The sequence below is a fragment of the Lygodium microphyllum genome, chromosome 3 (genome assembly GCF_053477565.2).
Source record: "Lygodium microphyllum isolate KBCC chromosome 3, Lygodium_microphyllum_v1.1.10, whole genome shotgun sequence".
Lineage (NCBI taxonomy): Eukaryota > Viridiplantae > Streptophyta > Polypodiopsida > Schizaeales > Lygodiaceae > Lygodium > Lygodium microphyllum.
The window spans coordinates 76,784,685-76,801,731 of record NC_141137.1 but is presented as its reverse complement, the minus strand read 5'-3'; the positions used below and the strand labels follow the sequence as shown (position 1 = coordinate 76,801,731).

The 17,047-nt window shown below is 41.2% G+C and overlaps 1 protein-coding gene across 7 annotated transcripts in view; it reads left to right on the top strand.

Moving 5' to 3' along the window:
- The window catches only part of LOC148038526 (putative phospholipid-transporting ATPase 4), a 151,689-nt gene that overhangs the window by 41,979 nt on the left and 92,663 nt on the right, over nt 1–17,047 (top strand). The window lies entirely within an intron of this gene.

Here is a 17,047-nt window from a genome sequence, read left to right as displayed (position 1 = left end):
TTTGACGGCGAAGGGACCTTTGGAATCAGTTTGATAAGGCCTTCTTTCCATGAGGAGGGCATGACCCCTGTTTCCCAAACCTGCTGAAACATGACCACCAATGGCTTCACCAACTGCGTGGCCGAGCTCTGAAAGAATTCATTAGTGAGACCATCCCAGCCAGGACTTTTATCCGTCGACAGGTGCAACAACACATCCATAACCTCCTCCTCGCAAATATCCGCCTCCAAAGTGGCTTGCATATCCAATGGAACCTGTTGGCGGACGAGATGATAGAAGACCGAGCGGGCATGCGTAACTTGGCTAGAAGGCAAGGGAGAAGAACCAAGAAGTTCCATAAAATAATTTCTGCACATATTGACAATGGTCTGCGGATCTGTGACCATGCGACCCTCCGAATCCTGGAGTTTGGTCATATTGTCGCGAGCCGGAGACGCATGCAAGGCACGAAAGAACTTATGAGACTGGCAGGCACTATCTTGCAATGTGTCAGTCAAGTTATGCAGTTTGGCCTGCTGATAAGATTGCAACTGAAATACTTGAAGAAGATGGGCCAAACGCCTCTCCAATGACAGCAGAAAATCATCATCTGGGGAATCCAAGAGCAAGGAACGGACCAAAGCCAGTAACTCCTCTGCTGCAGATCGACGACGGCGACAAAGCGAGGCATGATGGATCCCATACTACCGAGCAACCCGCTGTACATTAGAGAGCAAGCGTGCAAATGAAGGCAAGCCCTCAGAGGCGAAGTCCAATAAGAACCTCTCAATCAATTGCTGCATATAGCCCTGAAAAATTGAATGCTTCAAATAAGAGGAGTTGAAACGTAAAGGGAGCCTATCTAGCAACATGCATAAAAGGTGCAATAGATTGTGCTCGCATCTCCAGCTGGAGGGGGAAATGATCCGACAACGCATACTGCTGCAAGACCTTCATTTCCAGCATCTCACGAAGAAAATCGTCCCCCTGCATGATATACATTCTGTCCAGCCGCGACCAAGTAGTTGCATATTGTGCGGAATGAAAAGTAAACCCTGAAAAAGAAGGGTGAAGCCACAACCAAAGATCCTGCTTAAGTATGTACAAAGCAAAGGAATTCCACACCCGGCTTTCCGGCGCATCCATGACCGAATGCCCTGAAGTGGACTGAGAAGAGTGAACACACATATTGAAATCTCCCATCAAAAACCCCCTTCGGCCAAGGGACATGGAGGCCTGCAAAGTGGACTAAAGATCTCGTCGGGATGCGGAATCATTCGGAGCATAGAGGCCCAATAACCATAAAATCTCTCCTTCAAATAAGACTTCGATAACCAGAAAGCGGCCCTGCACATCATTTTTAATAAGGACAGGCTGATATTTCTCATGGACAATCATCAGCACGCCTGAATAGTGCGTAGCATGGGTGCGTGCATAAAACAAGCGGAATCCATGACAATCCACAACTTTTCTTGCTTCACCGTGACTTTTGTGCTCAACTGCACACAATACATTCCACTGGTTCTCATGCAAGACGGTCCACATGGCATATTGCTTATGGCGAGAGCAAATGCCTCGCACATTCCACGTGGCTATCTTCATATATCTTCAAAAAAGGAAGTCAGGAACCAGGTGCCTGTTGCCTCGATTTCACCTTTTCCGCGAGAGTATCCAGGACGCCCTCATCCAGAAAATCAGCCAGTACTGCAAACGAATTCTGGCGACCTGCTTTAGAGGTAGAAGGGAAATCCACTGCCTTGGGAGTGGGGCGGGGATAATGCCGATCCCAGGGTGTAATCACATTACCTTTGGTATCAAACGCCAGCTTAGCAGGAGGGCCTTTGGGGCCGTCGGTATAGACTTTCCTTGGAGACTGATTACGGGGGGCAGACGGGGCCGTAGTATGCGCAGCCTACTGTGAAGTGACCATTTCTTTTCTGTGCGTATACGTGCGCACGGAATCCTGGGAAGCAGTAGGCCCAGGATCCGCCAGGCCTGCTTCCAACTTTTCACCTTTTTTGGGACGTGCCTCAATCCAGTCAGTGCGACGGGAATCCAAACCCAGGACCTGTTGTTTGCCTTTATCCATGACATGAGGTGACTGAAGGGCTTCCTGGGGCGGGGCATCAAGCACCATGTCATCCTTGGGCAGCACAACCTGCGCATCCTCTGAAGACGGTTGCCTCTCAGGGCATTCAGCCATGAAATGCCCCAATTTACCACATGAAAAGCAGGGTCCCGCAAAGTTGCCCCATTTCAAGCGAAAATGCAGAGGGTGCATGCCTGAACAATTGAGGCGAAGCCATGCGGGCCTTTTCCTGGCCGTGTCCCATAACATGCATAAACGGTTGCGGTTCATTGCCTTGAGGCTTGGGGGAATTAGCATTGTTCCCACAACCGCCATCGCATCCTTCAACATTGGCCAATAGACCGCCGGACAATTTTCCACTTGCACCCACACCGGGCATTCTCGTTGAAGCAAACGCTGGAAGTCGGCCATGGGGCGCCATGGTACAACATGGACCAAGCGGCGATCAAAGAATAGTGGCAACTTGGACAGGAGCTCAGCTCGATGCGTTTCCGATTTCAACAGTACCTCATAAAAGCCGCGAGGTCCAAGGAAGATCTCCTCAACACACTCCCCTTGCAATAAATGGTGCATCCATTGGCGAATATGCGACAGCACTGGGATCCTACCAGTGAAGAAAAGTATAACTGCACGATCATAAAATACCGAGAAGGATCGCAAGACTTATTTGGGGTCCACCGTGGCTTCCAGCACATCATCCGTTCCCGCTTCAGAAAAAGATTCATTATTATGCTAGACATAATCGCCAAGCAGAGTATTGGCAAAGTCTAGCAAATGCTCCCAGTCAATTTCCTGCGAATCCACAGGATCAGAGGCCACTTGCGCATAGGAACGCTCCTGAGGACCCATTGGCTCATCAGAAGTATGCTTGGAGCGTTTGCCAGCAGGCGGTAGTTCAGCACCCGGCAGTTCAGAACCCGGAGGCAGCTCCTCCGTGCATGGCACCATATCCTCTGGCTCCTCTGCATCGGAATTAGGGCCAAGGGCTGCCACCGTCCGGTCGAGAAAATCCATATCCAGGCCAACCATACTACTGTCTTCTCGCTCGCTCTCTCTCTCTCTCTCTCTCTCTCTCTCTCTCTCTCTTTCTTTCTTTTTTCTCGACGTGGATATGGATTTTCTCGACCGGACGGTGGCAGCCCTTGGCCCTGATTCCGATGCAGAGGAGCCAGAGGATATGGTGCCATGCACGGAGGAGCTGCCTCCGGGTTCTGAACTGTCGGGTGCTGAACTGCCGCCTGCTGGCAAACGCTCCAAGCATACTTCTGATGAGCCAATGGGTCCTCAGGAGCGTTCCTATGCGCAAGTGGCCTCTGATCTTGTGGATTCGCAGGAAATTGACTGGGAGCATTTGCTAGACTTTGCCAATACTCTGCTTGGCGATTATGTCCAGCATAATAATGAATATTTTTCTGAAGCGGGAACGGATGATGTGCTGGAAGCCACGGTGGACCCCAAATCACTCTTGCGATCCTTCTCGGTATTTTATGATCGTGCAGTTATACTTTTCTTCACTGGCAGGATCCCAGTGCTGTCGCATATTCGCCAGTGGATGCACCATTTATTGCAAGGGGAGTGTGTTGAGGAGATCTTCCTTGGACCTCGCGGCTTTTATGAGGTGCTGTTGAAATCGGAAACGCATCGAGCTGAGCTCCTGTCCAAGTTGCCACTATTCTTTGATCGCCGCTTGGTCCATGTTGTACCATGGCGCCCCATGGCCGACTTCCAGCGTCTGCTTCAACGAGAATGCCCGGTGTGGGTGGAAGTGGAAAATTGTCCAATTTCTCTCTCTCTCTCTCTACTCCTTGTAACGTTTTTCTCCCTATCTACCATCTCCATGGTTGACCATTACATCTTCACTGTGTGTCGTTCCCTTTATGCTATTGAAATATGCATCTTTATTGGTTATAGTGCAGGAAGTAAAGGGTATCGCTTGTACCAACCCTCCACCAAGAAGATTTTTGTTATCGTGTAGAAAGTAAACGGTATTGCTTGTACCAACCCTCCACCATCAAGATTTTTATTAGTAAAGATGTGGTATTCGCTGAACATGCTGGTCAGCCTTGCATGACTGGAAAAATCAGCCCAATGTGGGGCCTATGGATATGTTTGATAGTTTGTTGCCTTTATTTCAGCAAAGTGCACCTGATTTTTGCCAATTTTAGCAGCCTTTTGAGGGTTTACAACATCAAAATTAGCAGCAAACATATGTTGAACAACGACGTGATTTTCAGCCCATTCATTAAGGCGTTGCTGTTCGGGAAGCTAAAACAGTCCTTGGATGGTTGTTAGATACATTACAAGACAACAAACAGCCCATTCCTCTTCCTGGTAGAACTAGAGCAGCCACTCGCCATACATAGGGTAACTTGGTTGCGCAGGCACTTGTAGCTACTGCATGCAATGAATAACTTGTTTCTCTACATGATGCTTTACAAAATGAATAGTGGATGGTAGCTATGCAATTAGAGTTAAATACTATCGATAAAGAATGGCTCATGGGAGTTATGTGACTTGCTTGCTGGCAAGCGTGCTACAGGCACTAAGTGGGTTTATAAATTAAAATACAGATTTGATGGTAGCATTGATTGCTACAAAGCATGTCTTGTTGCCAAGGGTATGCCCAACAACATGGGGTTAACTGTGATGAAACGTTTGCACCCACTTTATGTACGACCACCATTCGTAGTATCATTGCTTTGGTTGCTCATTATGATTGGCATGTGCATCAATTGGATGTGAAGCTTGCTTTTTTGAATGGTGATCTTCATGAGGAGTTTTATGTCACTCAATCTCTTGGCTTTGTCCAAAAAGGGTTAGAAAGCAAAGTGTGTTATTTGCATAAGGCTCTCTATGGTTTAAAGTAGGCACCTAAGGCATGGTATGAGAAGATACATGCATACTTGATTGCACTTGGCTTCAATAATTCACACATTGAAAGCACACTTTATGTCCACAAAGATGGGGATAGCCTCTTGATTTTGATTCTTCATGTGGATGACATACTGTTGATTGGACCTCATGAGACACATATTTCAGCTTTACAAGCTAAATTGCAGCATGCTTTTGATGTGATAGATCTTAGCCACTTGTACTACTATCTTGGCATACAGTTTATTGTAGTTGAGGGGGGCATTATTTTGCAGGAGTGTAAGTTTATTGGGCATTTTTAGACACAAGACTACAAGCCTATCTCTACTCGCGTTGCGACAGGCTGTAGGTTTACACTTGAGGATACAGGAGAATCTTTTGATGCTTCTCTTTATTAGGAGGTTGTTGGCTGTTTGTTATATTTGTGTAATACGTAGTCGGATATCTAGTTTGGGGTCTTTTAGTTGGCATGCTTTATGCACAACCCTGGTACTACACATTGGCAAGTAGTTAAACGTATCTTTTGTTATCTCAAAGGTACTTAGACATTAGGCCTTTTCTATCATAAGGGTACCACTCTTTGCTTGCATGTGTTTATAGACAATGATTGGGCTGGTTGTTTTGACATGAGGATGTCCAGTAGTGACAATTGTTTCATGCTTGGTGATTTATGCATTTCTTGGTTGAGCAAGAAGCTGTCTAAAGTGACCACATCTAGCTGTGAAGCTGAATATAGGCAGCATTTACAACTACATTGGAATGTGTATGGCTTAGACGCTTTTTAGTTGATCTTAATGTGGGATAGCAATCACGTACCCCTATCTACACTGACAATCAGAGTGCCATGGTAGTTGTGAGGAATCCAGTTTTTCATGCTTGCACTAAGCACATTGAGGTGCATTATCATTATGTCACAGAGAGGCTCCATATAGGGGAGATTGACTTGGTTTATGTCCCTACACAAGACAACTTGGCAGATGCGTTTACAAAGACTCTCTCTAGAGAGAAGTTCAAAGCCTTTTGCAAGGCTCTCGGCTTGATACCGTCTGGGGATTGATCTGCCTATTCCTTTTATACGTTCATATAAATCACTTTAGTGTGAACGCTTTCTTATCCCACGTGGACTTTTTACCTTTTAGCTAGAGAGGTTTTTTTTTTGTTGTGTGAATATCCATTAGTGGTGGGTGTGGTACTTAGTACCTTAGGGATTGTAATTTCATTCTTTCTCACATAGTGGATGCGACCTTCATTCTTCTCTCATGTTGTTCACTTGTTCATTGTGAGAGCGTGTGAGTATGTGCATGTTGCTGAACCCTAAACTAACAATCCACATGAAACGAGCCTCCTTGTCTCTCCGCAAAATGTATGCCATATTATGTAGTGCCTTTCTATATGGCACTACTACTCCTTTAGATCCTCTGGCCCCCACATGTGATCGACGGGCTCCAGGGTAGTATGCCGCCTCCCATCTATATCTTCTCACCTCTTGCAAGTGTGTGCTTGGACTCTAGTGTGTCTCTATATATAGGATGATGTCTTTGTCTAGTGAAGGTCTCTTGGAATAGCTTTGCATCGGTCCTCATGACTCCATTATAGTACTGCATTGTGAACTTCAAGGGTATGTCGTAATTGGTGCCTATCTGTGATAATGATGCGCTTGTTTTTATATATTGTCCATTTGTCTACTTTGCAGGCCTCCATAATCCATGGTATGCACTCCCTACAGTGGGCTACTTGGGCGGGGGTGAGATTATCCTCAAGGTATACTTTTTCTCCTTTGAGAGCCTTCCTTTTGGAGAGAGAGGCTCGTCATGACTCCGCATCAGCAAATTTGATGATAAGGGCCGACCCTTTTCTATATCCTTCTCTACGTGCCATACATTTTCCATCGTGGAGGGGTCCGTCACTACCATTTTGTCGCATATAATGCTGGACCACTTAGATGTGCAAGGCTCTTATTTTCCTTCTCTTCTTCTCTTCAAGTGCTGCATTCACGAGCTCTTCCTTCTTTGTTGGCGCATTCTTTGCCACTTGGATCTATTTGAGGTTTTCAGCCACCTCCGCTTGTGCTTGTTTCACTCTGGTTGCCCATGTATTAATCTCTTTTGTCATGTGTGTCTTCAGGTTATCCATTTCAGTTTGCATGTTATTGGACATCGCTTTAGTGATTTCCCCCTCCTCTTTTAAGGAGGTCAATCTGGTTCCGATGTTTGATGATCTCATGTCAAAGTTCTTCAATCATCCTATTTCTCTTTTGGAGAGAGGCTTTAGAGCCTAAGAGCTGAAGTGTATTGTCATCTCCTTGTATATTTCATTCTTCTATTCTTGCACCTTCTTAGCCATTTTCTCTTTGATTTGTCGTAAGGCCTCATCACACATTGCTGCCATAATCTCTTTGATATTTTTCATACCGTGATCTTGCATTTTGCACACGTGTTGCAGAGCCTCTAGGCCCTTCTTCATGTGAGAGTTCGTCACCTTGTCGATGCTGCTCCAAATAACTGAGTATTTCTCACTCTTGTCCTCTCTTGTGTAGCTATTGGATGTTGGGGATACCTAGCTTTTCTTGGGGGATCCCATTGTTGTTGTCTTTTCTCATGGGTAATCATTGGAATGCCATGGTGAGGGGTTGCTCAAACTAAAATAGGTGATGATTAAGCAGGTGGAGAAAGATGGGTTCAGAGTATAGGTGGGTCTAGTTGAGCTTATGCGAGGTAGGCAAGGTGAGTTGAGGGCAAAATAAAAGGTGGGGTGATTAGGGTGGGGTAGAGGCATGGGTTAATTAAGTTAACGGGGTAGGTGATATAAGGCACAGTCAAAGGGCAGGTGATAGGTCGCGATTTAGGCAGGCGATAGGTCGCAATTGAATTCGACCTGGCCAAAATAGATAGGCACCGATTAGGTGGACAAGATGAGCTTGATGGAATTGGTTGTAACCAATTGAGGCGACATGTCGTCCTTCGATAAGCAACATGTTGTGATTCTGTAGGCATAGCATGATAGGTCATAATTAACAGGCGACGAGTCGAAGGTCACAATCAACAGGTGATAGATCGTGATCAACATGGAGCTGGGTTGATTGAGGTGGTGTCTTGTTGGGATCCTCTAGATGTAGCGAGATAGGCTTGACAGGTTGTTTGTGAGCTAGCGTAGGCAAAGCGGAGGGGGTCAAGGCTGGTGAGAGGGGCTGCACGTGCGTGCACACACACACACATACACACAAAGTAGACAATGGAGATTATACTTGTTGAACTGAAAGTGATAGAGTGAAAGTACAATCTTAGATCTAAGGTAGACCAAACGACTAGTTTAACTCAAGCTAGCTAACTCTAGAAGTGGTGACTTAACTTATTAATGTAGTTGTGGTCACACTACAAGCCAACTAATTAAAATATCGGGTATTGCCCATAGAATTGGCAAGTTCTGATACTCTTGTTGCTCTTGGGCAGCTTTGATAGTGACTCGAACTAGATCAATTGCTGTTTTTTAAATTTGAAACAAACACATCAGTAGCAAAAATCTTATCTTTAGATCAAATGGTTGAAGAAGAAATCACTTTACCTTGTATTATGTCATTTGAAGGTTTTTCTATGGATGAGTGCATTGTATTGTTACAAGCAAACTCCAACAATGGAAGATATTTTTTCTATTATGACTTATGTTCACAAATATAAGCTTTCAATATATAAAAAAAGTGAGATTCATTACCTCCATTTGGTCATTAGTTTGATGATAAAAAGATGAGGAGAATTGTAAAGTAGTTCTCAAGTTTTCAAATAAAGCACATCAAAAGTTACTCGTGAATTTGGAATCTTTGTTTGAGATGATTTCAAAAGACATACTATATAATATGAAGATATGTTAAATGAAAAGTCTTGTAGCTTATGAGGATTTTAGTGGTTTATAATATGGAATAAAATGTGATTGCTTGCTAAAACTATGAATTATGACCCAAATCATATCGTGACCTCAAGGTGTTCTTGGAATACTTGAGGTGAAATTCATTGTGATAGATTCTGATAAAGTATTAAGTACTGGAAGAGATTGTGGCAATCTTGAAGTCTTTTCTTGTCATACATGGATTTTTGACATGCTAAACAAGTCTTTATAAAGCTACGTATATCTCTTTGTAATGGTAACCGATTAAAAAAATGTTCAATTTCACTTAAAGTGATTGCTCTTCCTCTCTGTTCTACATAATGAGATTTCTAACTTTCTTTTAAGTATTCTTTGTTGAACAAAAAGAGTGATACAAAGATGATTATTCATGAGAAGGTAACCATCTTTGATGAAATAATTTGGAGGAAAATCTCATTGTTGAAAATTTGCCCAAACTGTTGCAAATTCAATACCTTGGTTGTAAGTATTCTTTATTTCTTGGAAATCTTTATGGTGAGCAATTGTATTAGTTGCAACGCATGGGACTTGGGAAAGTGCATCAATAATTGCATTATATTTTTGAGACTTAAAATACTTTAAGCTTTGATGATAAGTTTTTATAATGAATTCATTGCCTAAAAGATAATGCTTTTATATCTTTAAAGCATGAATTGCAATTAAGAGCTCTTGTTCATAAATGTCATATATTTTCTCCACATCATTTAGATGATGGCTTTTAGAGGCTGTGACATAGCCCTCTTAATTTAGCACCGTGCCAATATAATTACTACAAGCATTTGCTTCTATCACAAATGGCTTAACAAATTTGGAATGATAAGAACATGTCCAAAAGTGAGGGTTGTTTTTGCTTTGTGAAAGCTCTCTTCTTTTTCTCCCTTTATTGGAAGGAGTTGTTTTTGTTTGTAAGGTCATGATGAGGAGAAGCCACATGTTAAAAATGCTTGATGAAGGGGTGGCAATAGGAGCATAAGCCAAGAAAAGATTGCATCTCATATATATAATGAATATTAGACTATTTTTGAATTATCTTGATCTTTTTTGGGATGCAACTATATTGCTAAGAACATTGATTGCCATCGGTGACTTGGGCTTGTTATCGAAAACTTTGTCTTATTTTTTATTTGGATATTACTTTGCTATGTGGTCTATTTGTACACATTTAAAATATTTTTTTCTTTCGTGAAACGTTGCTTTTTTTCTTCAAAGAGTTACTTGGCTTTTGGATATATATTGGAGCAGAAATAAGCAGCATTTGTAGGTGTTTTTACTCTTTTGGGATTGAATACTTCTCATGACCAACCACACTCTTCTTATGATTCTTTTGAAATGATTTGTTGCCATTATGATCCATTTTTCATGTCTTAGCATGGTTAGTAAGTTCCTTGAGACTAGAACAATGATAATGATTAAGAGCGATAAGAAGTTTAAAATATATCTCTCCTTGGAACTTTCTAAGCTTTTCAGAGCTGTTGATTTTATTGAAATGTTGAACCTTGAAGAGTAGCTCTCAAAACCTCTTTGTATAGTCATCAAGTAACTTAGTTTTTCTTTGTCAAAGTCAATTACATTCCATTTTCACATCTCTTTTGAAATGAATAGTAAGAAATTAGCCTTATATGATGTGAATAAAGGATTGTGAGGATTTTGGAGCAGCACGATCATATTTCAATCTTGTCTACGAAGCATGAACTAAGTCTGTCAAATATAGAATTACGAACTTAATCTTTTGTTTTTCTTTTTATGTCTTATGACCATATAAGATTTAAAACCGACGAATAAACTTAAGAAGAAGATCAAGATTTCGGGAACCATTATACATATTGAATTCGATATTTTTTTCAAGTTGAGATGATAATTGAGTCTTCTTCTTCTTATGCCTTGTTTATGACCGTCGATTGGATCTTGAGGTTGAAGATGATGTTTGATGGGATCTCTTTCTTTGTCTTAAGTAGGATGGGACCTTTATTTTGTTTCATTATAGCTTCGAGAAATAGTTGGGCTTTTTTGATTGACGACTTTTATCGATATGGCTTTGTTTTCTTGATGCAGATGGATTTCTTTCCTTGTATTCTTTGTGTATCTCAACCATAGTATATGGGAGTTTCGGAAATGGGAAAAATTAGAGTTCAAGAGTTTCGGCTAGATTTTCGAAACGAGAAAACGAGCTTTCGGATTGTATACTAAAATAAATAGAGTATTATGTTGGTATGTAAATATATCAATGCTTATAATAAAATGTACCTAAATTTTTTATAAAACTTTGAGCCTTCATGTTAAATGATTGAAATCATGATTCATTATACGTTTTACGACCTATGAGTGAAGATTTCGGAGTCAAGACTCAATAGTTGAAGCTTAAGACAGCTTAATACAATTCATTCTTAATTTTCAAAACTTAAGGCAACAAAATGAATTATAACTTGTTACTCATGAATCATTTATGATCTAAAGAGCAGTGAAGATTGACATCAAGAACAATGGAGATTGACATCAAGAATATTGGAACAATAATCAAGATGCATAATAGGTGAAATCAAGATACAATGATATATGTGACTATGTCATGTGAATAATGTGTCGAAACTCCAAAGTCCGATGAGCACTAAGCACTAGTCTCTAGACTCTAGTAACTACTTAGTAAAATGTATTAACATCAATGAACAACAGGCAATTGCAGTTTGCAATGCTAAACTGACTCTTGTAGATCATGAGTCATGACTCATTGGGACTTCGAGGATTCGTGCATTATCTCCTCATTGAACTCCGAGGATCTTGATCAAGAAGTTGATGAAGTAGCCTCAGCCTCAGTCTTAGTCTTTGGCTTTGACTTTGTGTGCGATGCACGACCATGTGTGTCTCTCACTCTAGTGGCTCTAACCCTTCTCTGCGCATGAGTCTTATGCACTGGTGCCAATAGCTCCTCATAGAGCATGGAGTAGATATCCTGCTCCTCTTGTAGTATCTCCAGGATGTCACAACCTTCTCTATATCAATCTTGTCAATATTCACTTGTAAAGGTGAACAAGACAAAGATATGAGAGAAGATTCAACATGTTCATTATTCATATATATCACGATTTATAATTTAACTTCCAAGCAATGTCAAGTGTCAAGGTTAGAAAGTCAATTATACATAATATTAATCTTTACCAATTTACATGTGAAGGCTCAAGGAACAGAGTGGTTCTTTGAAGAAGTTGGAGATTGCAATGGCAAAACACTAAATGCTTTAGCTAGGCAATTGTGAGCTTATTTTTCTTTTTGGTATGGAAGAGGGCCATATGCTCCAATTCGTCTCAGTAGGCCTTGAACTATAATCTTACGAGAGGATACAAATGGCAATACGTTTCTATTTAAATTTAAGATATTGAGGTTAAGTAAGTGACAATTGCTAGTAGACAAGGCATAAAATCAATATTTAAGTGGGGAATAGATTATAGATTCCATTACCTAGGTTGCATAATAGATTGATAAGATTCAAAATATAAAAGTCACTAATTATATATCTAAGTAGAAGCACAATTGCTATATTTCTGCCGCTAAGAGACAAGCTGAAGTTGTCTCTCTCGAAGCTTAGTTGTGGGTTGGTCAAAATGAAGAGAATGATTGCGGAATGCCAGTAAATCATCCTTTATCTTTCTCATCATATCTATATTATCTCCTGTGAGGTGTCGCATGTATTCCATGAAGCCCTCCTCTAACTCCTTGCTTGTATACTGCTTCTCGCTATGCCAAAGGGGATGTAAGATATGTGCGACATCATGGATTGGTTTATGGAACCAATCCCATGGTGCATTCCACATTGCACGAGTCTCATCAACCCTTGAGAGCAAAGGATGATGGATCATAGATAAAATAAATAAAAACTTGGAAGTTAGAATAATGATAAATCATCAATGAGTTGTTGACATTAAATAATTACATATGTAAAAGTTAAACAAAAACTTACTTGTCTTGGGGCAAGAAGTTATTGTGAAGCAAGGCCTTGCTAATTTTATCCATATACTCGTATAGAAGGTCCAAAGTACTCCCCTCCATATCAGTGATGTGCAATACAATGTAATAAGAGTGAGACTTTTTATCAATGCTGTGCCTCAATCCACAAACTCTTATCTTACGTCTAAAAGCAAGAGCCTTTGAAAACTCTCTCACTCCATGTGAGCCATTCCTGGCATGCAATGGTCCATATCAAATTTTGACGGACCCGTATCAACCTCTCTAATACAATAAACAGATAAGAAAATCTAGTGCCAGAGCGCTTTAACAATTGAAGTGTGGCTTTGGCTCGAAACATGCTTGTGACAAATGGCCTCTTCTTCACAAATCTTACCATGTTTATTGTCGTCTGGAAAATGCCATTCACACAAGATCTTCAATAAGCAAGTTAAGGCAATGGGATGCACATGGAGTCAATACTATACTTGGAAACTTCTCCTCAAGCATATGTCCCATAGACACACAATTACTTCCATTATGCGTCACCACCTGCATCACATTTTGGACCCCACGTCCACGATGATCTGTCGTAATAAAAGCTACTGTGATGATAAGATTTGAGGTAGAGGCATCAATGGCCTTAATAAACATGGTGTCTTTGTATGGAGATACCAAAACATTATAAACATTCCTTCGGTGTATATCCAACTATCCATCGCGTAATATTGTGCATCCATATTTTATCCATGTCTCCTTCAAGGGCTCCAATTTGAGACTCTATGGATGCTTTCTCCTTTTGAAGCTCCCGTGTGCATAATGCATCCGTGGTGGGCCTTTCCACTTATACCCTATGCGGCTCATTGCCTTGATTGTCTTCTTTCATTGATGTGTAGTGGCCACATTGAAAGGGATAGCACAGTGAATAAATAAGCAAGTGAGTTCCCTAGTTGGCTTCACAATTGCATGCCTTTGAAGTCTTGCATAGACACTTACACCATGCAAGGAGCCCTTTTGCCCACCACTACTAGAAGACGGCAACGGGGTCTTTTTTGCACTTAGACTCGATACAGATATGGATATACTTCTTTTTGATGGGCCATTGGCACCTCCAATTTGGCTAGTGTCACTAGGTCTACTAGTCTCTCCTTACCCCACTTATGCTTCATTAGCTTGATGTGGTGTTGGATTAGAGGATTCATGCTCTTCTAGGTCAATACCCATATGTTTCCAGCGCGAAAGATGGAGACTTACAATTACTTTTGCCGGCACATTTATGCAAGGATTGATGTCTTTGTTGGGAACGCATGCCAAGTGGTCTTTCATGTGCGTTATGCTTCCTGATTTCTCCAATCCACAATAGTTACAGTGCCACTTCTTTGATCCATCGGAGCCCTCATATCCCTTGATTGGAGTGACGTGCCTTTAATATGGATCCGGTGCCATGATTAGGTAATGGGAAATTGGAATTTGGAAAGAGGATAAGTAATCAAAACTTAGAGGAAGGAGGAGGAGGAGGATGGAACTTGGAAGAATAATAAAGAAAAAGAAGAATGGAAGAGGAAGAAGAAGAAAAAGAAAAGAAGGATCTTGGATGAAGAAAAACTTAGAACTTAGAAGAAGAAGAAGAAGAAGAAGAAGAAGAAGAAGAAAGTAGGAGGAGTCTAGGAGGAGGACAAGAGACGAACATGCCGAAGACCATATGAAAGTGAAAAACGAAGGCCATTTTTTCTGTGGATAATCCATTGCCCATTTTCCTGTGGGACGCCGAAATGCTGTTTCATTGTTTCCGCTTTGAGCCAAAACGGCCGTTTCATTTCAGCAGCTTCGAAATGCCGTTTCGGGGTACTATGATCTCAATTCTTTTTAATTTGAGAAGTTGCTTAGGAATATGTTGATTCTCCTCTTCAAGGCTTTGAATGGCTTGAAGGATAGCACTCTGATTGTCCATTGAGATCCTAAGCAAACAAAAAAGCTCAAGCATTTGATGCAAGGGATAAAAACAAACAAACTTATAATTGTAAGCACTATCAGTATTGCGGTGAGGATTGAGCCAATACTCTAATACCACTGTAAATGCTCCGAATAATGTAGTATATTGAAGAATATTTACTTATTTTCAAGACTTAATGTTTTAAGAAATGGAGAGAATAAATGCTTAAAGTCAAATATGATAATTTACAGCCATGAAAAGTGATGGAGACAAGATTTAGATTTGAAGATGGGCAACCCCTCTCGAGGGAATTTATTTGTGCTTAACCTAAGTCTTTTAGGAAAGTGCTCAATTATAATTAATTAGAGTGAGCGAAGTAGTTCTCACTCTCACATGATCATGAAAAGATACACCTACATACATGCGTAACTTATTATGCAATAAACACAAGAGATTTCTTTAGAAAGAGAGATAATTAGTATTTCTCTATCATTGATGAACAATGCATTGATAAGCTTGGTTCTTGTTCTTAAAATGGTAAAAGGCCTTGAGGAGGAAGGGTTATAATGAATTTATAAGTTTCTTGTCATGGAAAACAGCAGTGATAAAAGAGGGAATATGGGGGCATTTGATAGTGGAGTGGAGGATGATGATGTAGATGGATGGGGACGACTTTAGACTTTTTTTGGCTACTACACAAGAGTTTACAACCAAGAAATTGATGTAGAATGAAGAAAAATGGGTTCTCTTTCTAGGAAAAGTGGAGAACTAGTGCAAAAAGGGAAAGTGGAGTAGTAGAAAACAAGTGTCCAACCACATGTCATGAGGTGTGACAAGTGAAAAGACACTTGGAAGCTTGTGTGACAAGTGCTTTAACACTTGTCTCTTTTCTATAGCTTTTCTTTTTAGGCTGAGTATTTTCAAGAGAGAATACTTATATAATATTTAGTTGTCCGAGTGCCCTTTTACAAGGATGATTTGAAAATCGTGCAATGCAAAGGGGGAGATATGTAGGCAAGGGATGCTAATGTTAAAAACAAGAAGACAAGTTTCACCAAACAAAGGGTTGGATGCTCCTCTCAACCATGGATTTTGATGCGGAAGGAGGAGCTTAATATAGATCTTTATATGCTCTAAGAAACATTTGAAAAGTGATGAAGAAGAAGCATCCCTACTGGAAGAGCTAGGGAGAGGCAATCGCCATGGTAGCAACAAGAGATGCCTGAAGATCCACTCCGGAGATGAAGCCTCAATGGCAATAGAAGGACAAGACTCAAAAGAAAATGAAATCACAAAGGGAATGACTAATAATCCCCATATCTTCGGCCTAGGAAGGCCGAATGCAAACTTTCCTTGTTAGCTTGTGAGTCCAGAAATCTAGCTTGTAAGTACTAGAAAACATCGGAACTTGCATACCAGTGGTTCATTTTGAGATGCTTTGATGCAAAACAAGGAAAGGCATGGCAAGGGGGAGACATTAATCTAACTGTTGTTGCATCATGAGCCCTCATAAGGGTGACTAGATAACCATTTGGTGTAAAATCTCATGTGCCTGGTGTGAAAGGTTAATCAGCTATAGTTTCAGGCATTCTGAAAGATGTGAGTTGAGGGGGGGCTCTATATGCCATGTCCAACCATGCGCTAATGAGATGGGTGTATACGAGGACTCTTGAGGAAGAATAAGAGCAGTTAGTGCAGTTGCTAGAGGAGGATCCCATCTCTGCTGCTCGGGGAGGGTGCTTGATAATATAGCCTTGTAATGCAAGAGCTGACACTTGAACTCATAAATGGTGGACAGTCGGGGCAACAAAATGACTTGATGCATAAAGTGGGAGTATTTTGAGGAAGCTTGTTCAAGAACAATGCAACTTCAGGACTTCTAGTTGTCTGCAGTCCTCACTTTGCTACAGCATTTCCATGTTTCAAGAGAGTACTGGTTCTATACAGCCAGAAGTACACTGCCACCAGATGCTCAACACTACGATTCCAGCAACCATGGTTTGGTCTGGGTATTAGCAGAGAGAGCATACTTCTCTGTGGAAGCCACTTACATACTTACACTGTTCAGGGATGGGAGGAAGAGGTGATTTGAGGAAGGGGAAGCCTGAAAGCAGTGTGTGCTACCTGCAACAGCAAACATGTCCAGGCCCGTTCCCATGCTAATGTTTGAACAGTCAAATGATGACCATGATAGGAACTGCTTATAAGATCCTCACTTAGGGAGATTTTTACTGGAGAACATAACATCCTGCAAAACATCACACATCATACTCTGTTACACTATATAGTCATAATGAGTCTTTCAATTCACAACAAGGTTAGGGTTTGTGAACAATGTATGT